Source organism: Teleopsis dalmanni, chromosome 2, assembly GCF_002237135.1.
Source record: "Teleopsis dalmanni isolate 2A chromosome 2, ASM223713v2, whole genome shotgun sequence".
In the NCBI taxonomy this organism is placed as follows: domain Eukaryota; kingdom Metazoa; phylum Arthropoda; class Insecta; order Diptera; family Diopsidae; genus Teleopsis; species Teleopsis dalmanni.
In genome coordinates, this window is record NC_051847.1 from 98,167,548 (window position 1) to 98,174,860 (window position 7,313).

The window sequence follows — 7,313 nt, forward strand, 5'->3', positions numbered from 1 at the left end:
TTTTAAATAGTATCTACAACAAATGGTCTTTTATAAAGAAATTGGATTTTGTAAAATGCAAATGCAACTTCCGAAAAAGAAATACTAAACGGGATTATATGTAGAAAGTATATAAGGTTTATGGATGTGATGAAATAAGTAGAATTGAAGACCTTTGTTGAGTACTCTATTTTTCACATCCTTCACGAAATGGTGAGTCCTAAACTCCCCATAACGGAGAGGCAAGTCGTTTTAATATTTCGAAATTCTCGTATATACTTGAGATATACACATTCCTTTCTAAATGTGGAGAAAACCCGTGATAGATACCTTGAACTTTTACCTTAAATATAAACTTATCTACTAACAAGAAGATTAATTATAAATACATTACAGGATATAATCAACCGAAGAAGTAAATATTAATTTTTATAGGTAATAAATGATATATAAACTTTGTCTATCATAATATAGATATCACTCATATAACACGGTGCTTGCATAACAAAGATTCAATAAGAGAATAGTATTATCTTCCAATTTAGAAAAAAAATCAGATCAGCTGCTGTTTTTGATGTTAATGATAATGAAAATCAACTTTTTAAAAGAATTATAATTATTTTTTGAATTAGAATTGCATTTTTTGTTGAATATTTTTGTTTGTATTTTAACAAAATATATAATGAAAACTCTCAATTATTTTTTTCATTTATTTATATATACTCTATTTAAAAAACTCTACCGATTGAAAAAATTTATATATTAAGACTTTTTTTCGATAAAAAATAGTACAAAATGTATTGATCTACCTTAAGGGAATTCAAACATTGCTCGATGAATTGATGATACAATAATCGGGACAGTTTTTTTATATAACTTTTATTTCAATCGATATTTGTTTATTTTTTTTTTTTTTTTGAAATATTTTAATAAGAATAAGATGATGTTTTACCATATACGCAAAAAATTGTAAGACCTGATGTCTCGATAATTCGTTGATTCGTTATTTCGGCAACTCGGTAACGATTTGGTTTCACAAAAATAATAACACACTAAATTTTATCACTTTATCGATGTACCGAGTACGTCTATTGCTGTAAAGTTTTATGTAGCACGTTTCAATGTAAAACAAAATAAGTTTCCATACAATACTGTAGACAATGCCTCATATTACATTCTATCTAAACTTTAATTATATCGTTATACATTATATTATAGTTAAAATCATCAAATAAAAAATTTTGTAAAACACGATATCGATTTAACACGGTACGTGTTTATGTTTATTCTGATCATGTATATTCCTGCATGGGTAAGTTTTATTTAAATTGCAATATCAGCCTATAAAAATGAATTTAATTTAATTAAGACTTAATAATGCAAATTAGAGGCGCCTGGGGAGACATGCTGCGTCAGGCCGAAACTCGGTAACGGGTTGTTATGGCCACATAAGTAAGTAAGTAAGTAATGCAAATTAGAATTTAAATAATTTGATAATTGTTAAAAAAAAAAAGTCAGTCATGATCTTATTATTGCAAATGTTGGTTGACCGGAAAATCAAACCACGCGCCAAGCAATTCAAAACCTCATATAGATACGAAGAAATTTCAATCATTTCATTCTAATACGCTCTTCGTATTTTTACGGTCTTGGCTCTAATTTATTACGGTTTTTGGTTTTTGTATTGTGATGGTCTTCAAAATAATACGGTCTGCGGTCAGCCAATTATTTAAAATTTAAATTTAAGAAAGTAAAGAGCGGAGACTTTAAATAACCTAAAAGTATTGCATACCTTTGCGCGCGGAGTCTGGTTCGGCATACTTTTGTGAGTTAATATACAGTGGATCTTACATATAAAACTGCATTACTACATGAGCATTTCACACAAGCTGCAATTGTTAGTGGTAAGACAACGAGAGAAAAACACGTTTTTATTAAATGAAATACCGTAGAAAACCTTAACAATATAAACATCGAGATTAACGAGAACGAGTTCAAGTTGATCTACATTTTTAATCTCCACCGTTTACATTATACATTGGAGATTAATTTTGACGTTCCTCTTGTTATGTTTTATTTTATGTGTTTGATTAATTTCTGTAAATACATCATTTAATTAAAATAGTTTTATAACAATAATTAACAAATTTTAGTTATAATTATGTTCAAAACTATTATTAAACAAATTTAATAAAATCTTCAGTCTCATCGACATTTTCAAATTTTCGATATTGTTTTAAATAGATTTTGACATTTCTTTTCCATTTCTTCTAAGATCGTAAAAAAACTATTATATTAAACCATTTGCAGAGTTGCATTGAAAAATAATCACCATATGTAAGGAGATTTAAAATTAATCTCGACCAAAAGGAGATTAACTTTTGTATGGGAAATCTGTGTATAAAAAACAACTAGATAAGTACCTTAATCTTGATTATTGCTTTAATCTACTTTTAATCTCACAATGTAAACGCCATATAACCTATGTTTTGCAATTAGAATGTAAATAATCTTTACAATTTATTAAATCCCACCAAAGTGAAGCACCTCTGATAAAAATAGTTCAAATTATAATAAAAATTTAAAGCGTTCTTTTGTTGTTTTGCAAAAATAACCTCTAAAAATATATATACAATTACAATTTAAATTTGAAAAAATTATTTATTTTGATGTTTCATTTTTATTTATAGTTATGTGAATGTAAAAACCAAATCTTTCTATACTAACCTATATGGACAGACAAATAATTTAACAAATTTCAGAAGTAACGCTAAATTGGATACTGTTACGTTATATTGCATGAACTAAAATATGGTATATACTATATGGAGGCCATTCTTTTCAAAATCGGACACCCTCAAACCTAATTAGACACTGTGAATCATAAAGATTTAGTTTTTTTGAATTTAAAAAAAATTTACTAAATATTTTCAAAATAATTTAACAACTTTACTTATTTAGTTGCGGAAAACTACTAAACAATCAAAGTAATTTAATAATCTATTCAGGCATGCCGAACGACAGTGACCCTCGCAGTTTATCTCACGACAAAAGTTAAGAACACTGTCATATCTTGGCAAGTGCACTCCGAAAGGATCATAAGCGTACGATTACGAGCTAAAAAATTTAACATTCACTCATCCAATGCTATGCTCCAACAGAAGAGAGTGAGCCTGTGGATAAGGATAATTTTTATAGTATGCTAGATGGTGTTCTCTCGAGCATACCAAAAAATGACATTATAGTCTTGCTGAGACTTCAACGCACAGATTAGCCCAAACAATCAGGGATACGAACATATTATGGCACACATGCTACGGGCAATCGAGGCGAAAATGGAGAATTGCTACTAGAAATATGCAACAACTTCGACATTAAAATCGGGGAATTAATGTACAACCATACATTGATTCATAAGATAACATAGCGAGCTCCAGGTGGCAACGCAGAAACACAAATATCCTTTGCGATGTTCGTAATAAAAAGAGCGCCGAAATTTATAGCGATCATTATCTCTTGATTGATGAAATGCGACTCGCTTGACAGAGAATCAATATGGATAGCGCTTAAGTTGAGGGGCGTTCCCGATAAAATCATAAATATTATCAAAGTTACCTATGAAGGTACAACTTGCAAAGTCTTACATGGTGGTGAGCTCAACGAAGCTTTCATGTGCCGCACAGGAGTAAAACAAGGTTGCACCCTGTCTCCGCTTTTGTGTATAACAGGCTTGGACTTGGTATTTGAAGGTATAGAAACACGCACGGCTGGTATAAACTGGGAACTAAGAGGTGGACTAGCTGATCTTGAATATGCTGACGATGTTGTTCTACTGTCAAACCGATGTGGCCAGGTTTGAACACCTCGGCAGCCAAATGTCTAGAGATGGCGGAATATTGACAGACGTAGACTGTATGATATGCAAGGCGAGCTCTGCGTTCGGCAGACTCAAATCAATCTGGAAGTCTACAAGCATTACGCGGCAAACAAAATTAAAAATATTTAATGCATGTATTTAATCAACCTTGCTATACAGTTGTGAGACCTGGCACAGTTCAAGCACTATCATAAACAAGCTGCAATCCTTTATCAACAGAAGCCTAAGACATATTTCAAAAGTCTGGTGGCCGCGAACTATTCGCAACGAAACACTGTGGCGAATTTGTCATCAACAAACCATCAAAAAGGATCAACAAGCGTAAATATGGTATGGATGGATTGACCATACGCTCAGGAAGATCTCAAACAAAATACCCTACGCAGCGTTAGGGTGGAACCCACAGGGCCGGCGAGGAAGAATTATTTGTTGATACAGTCACCAAGAACAATATCACACACTGTTTTCATCATTTATGTTAGTCGTATAAATGTGGTCCGATTTTACTTTCAGTACTAGTTTGGCAATATAAGCCAGGGCTTCAAACTGCAACTGAAGCGGAATAAAACCAATAAAACCAGAAACTGGAATGGATCCAAAAAAAATGTATTGATTTCTTTCGTTTTTGCATAGTTTGGTATCAGTTCATTCATGTGCGGTCCTCTTCATGTATATTTATTTTATTTTGTTTCTATATAAGTACTTTTAATAAATCCGAATTATGCTTTAAATGAATAAAGTTTTAGATGAAACATAATTAAATGAAATCATATGATTCTGATCTGACATGCTAGGAACTATTGAATTAAAATAATGTATAGTTCATTATTATGAATGCATATAAAATAGCCCATGATTAAACATAATTTCAAATTGATTAATGATTTTTTATAACAAAAATTCATTATAAACATACACAAAAAGTTTTTATTTTTGTTAAAACAGTAACTGGAACTGTACCGATTTTTTTCAATTGGATCGGGGCGAAAAATTTTTATTCCAAAGCGCTGAAAGAGACTATAAAAATGATTTCCATTCTTTTAAGACCGTCGCTTATTGTATTATAATAAAAAAAATTAATATTTATAAAAAGAACATTTTTTTTTAGTTTTAATTCCATTTATTTTAAATACAGAAAATACATTTTGTTTAGTAATATTCTCATTATAACAAACATTTAGATACATTTAATATATGGAACTTCTTTCTTTCTATAATACCTTACATCTTACAAAAACGTACATTTCCGAACTGCGAGTTTTAGTGAGAATTGACTTTAAAGGATTGGTGATGTCCCTAGATAGGGTTTATATGCAAGTAAAAGGTGTATGTTAATATTCAACAGATCATAATAATTGGAACAGAGCATTTACAAATTATTTCAACTACTCCCATTTTTTATTGAATAATATTTTCTTAAAATGAGAAATTAAAAAAAAATTTAGTATTCAATGAATTCGTTTCAGGTGATTTTATTGGACCGGGAAAGAGTTATATTGTGGAAGTAGTAGATATAAAATATATACCTGACCACACTGTTATTTTAAATTCATATTCATACTAATTCCTTATATGGTTCATATTGTTCGCATGCTACACTTTAAAACAAATCCGCGCTTTCGTCTTGGGTAAATACGATTTTAGTTACAAATATAACTGATTTTTAAAAACAAATTCTATTACGTTTAACTCTTTAGTCTCCATTAAAATCAATCGGACAGGACTATTTCAATCGCAAAATTTAAGGAACTTCATTTAATATCGCTTCAAGCAAATTTGAGCAAAGTGTGTCAAAGATAAAGTACTTATATCATGAAAGTTTTATTAAATCGTCTGACAAGTATTTAAACAGGTTGAAATTGAACCCCCCTCTAATACATTCAAAATTAATTCCATTTTACTATATAGTATATTCATATTAACTAAATTCAGTTATATGAAACAAATTTTTATATATAGTATATATGTTTATCTGTATATATATATGTGCTCTGAAGAAATTAAACGTCGTATAACAATGGCAAGATCTGCAATAATAAAACTTAAAAGTATATGGCAAGATAGAACTATAACAAAATCTACAAAGCTTCGTCTTGTAAACGCCTTGGTGTTTCCTATAGCTACGTATGCAACTGCAACAGTGATCAAAAAAAATTGGACAGACAGAAGTTTGAGGCCTTCGAACTGTGGGTTTATAGAAGAATGTCTCTGTGGGTCTATAGAAGAGTGTCTCTGTATTCGAAGAATAAAATATAAAATTATGCTCTGATAAAGAGAATAATAACATTTTCACGAGTAATAAAAATTATTTAAACTATTTTAATTAATGGCAAAATATTAATATTATAAAAAAATTAAAAATCCATAAAAAATTGGAAAGACAGAAAATTGAGGCCTTTGAACTATGGGTCCGTAGAAGAGTGTCTCTGTACTCAAAGAATAACGTATAAAGATTAATCTTATGAAAATGATTTTCAACCCATATTTAACCTACTTGGATCACGTAACGGAAGCAGACGACGAGAACGGTCGCTTTCACGTTGGATTGATCAATTACAATTATAACCTCTTCTACGAAACGCGATGAGAATAACTATACATGGAGCTACGAAACAAAAAATGTACATTTTTAATACGTTATCGCGCTCTGTTAAGAGCAAAGAATTGAGAAGGTAGAATGAATAAAAACTAAGTGGAAAATTCAAAAGAAAGATACTTGATACAAAGTCTTATATGTAAAAAAAGAAAGTCCTAACGACCAATTAAGAAATATCAAATGCGACTGACATACACATTATTCAGAGAAAATATGGAAAATAATCGATTTTATGCAGTAATGCGATCTTATGGAATAACTCTAGAAATGTGAGTCAATTTTAGGAACTCCTTTATTTATTTTCAATTTCAATCAATTCTTCAATAATTTAAAGACATTTTTTTTTTAATTACAGCTTTGCTGTGGAGAGAATATAACAATGTTCTGTTGTCTTACCTTTTAAAACATAATTTATAATTAATAATTTAATTATTTTTTCAATAATTTTGGCATCATTTAACTGCTGTCCTTCAATATACGATAGTTATAGGTTTTATACATAGTAAGTTGTTGTATTATATAAATTAGAATTAATTATATTTTCAAACAAAAGTTGGAATCAAAATTTAAAACCCTTTAATTCGATAAGGTACAGATAATGACCCATATAAAACAGTCTCTGTTAATATTACCGTTTCATATATAATTTTTGCTAAAATATGTAACTTAAATATTCTTTTTTCTTTACACTGAACTAACTGGTTGACTGAATTTTTTACTAGTAATTGATGTGATTTACTTTGTGTTTTTTCTTTGAAAGCAATGGAATATAGTTTAATGATTTGATCATTTTCGAAACTACTCAAGTACCCATGAACAACGATATATTTTCCATGCCCTGGACGGCAACTGGTTTCAACG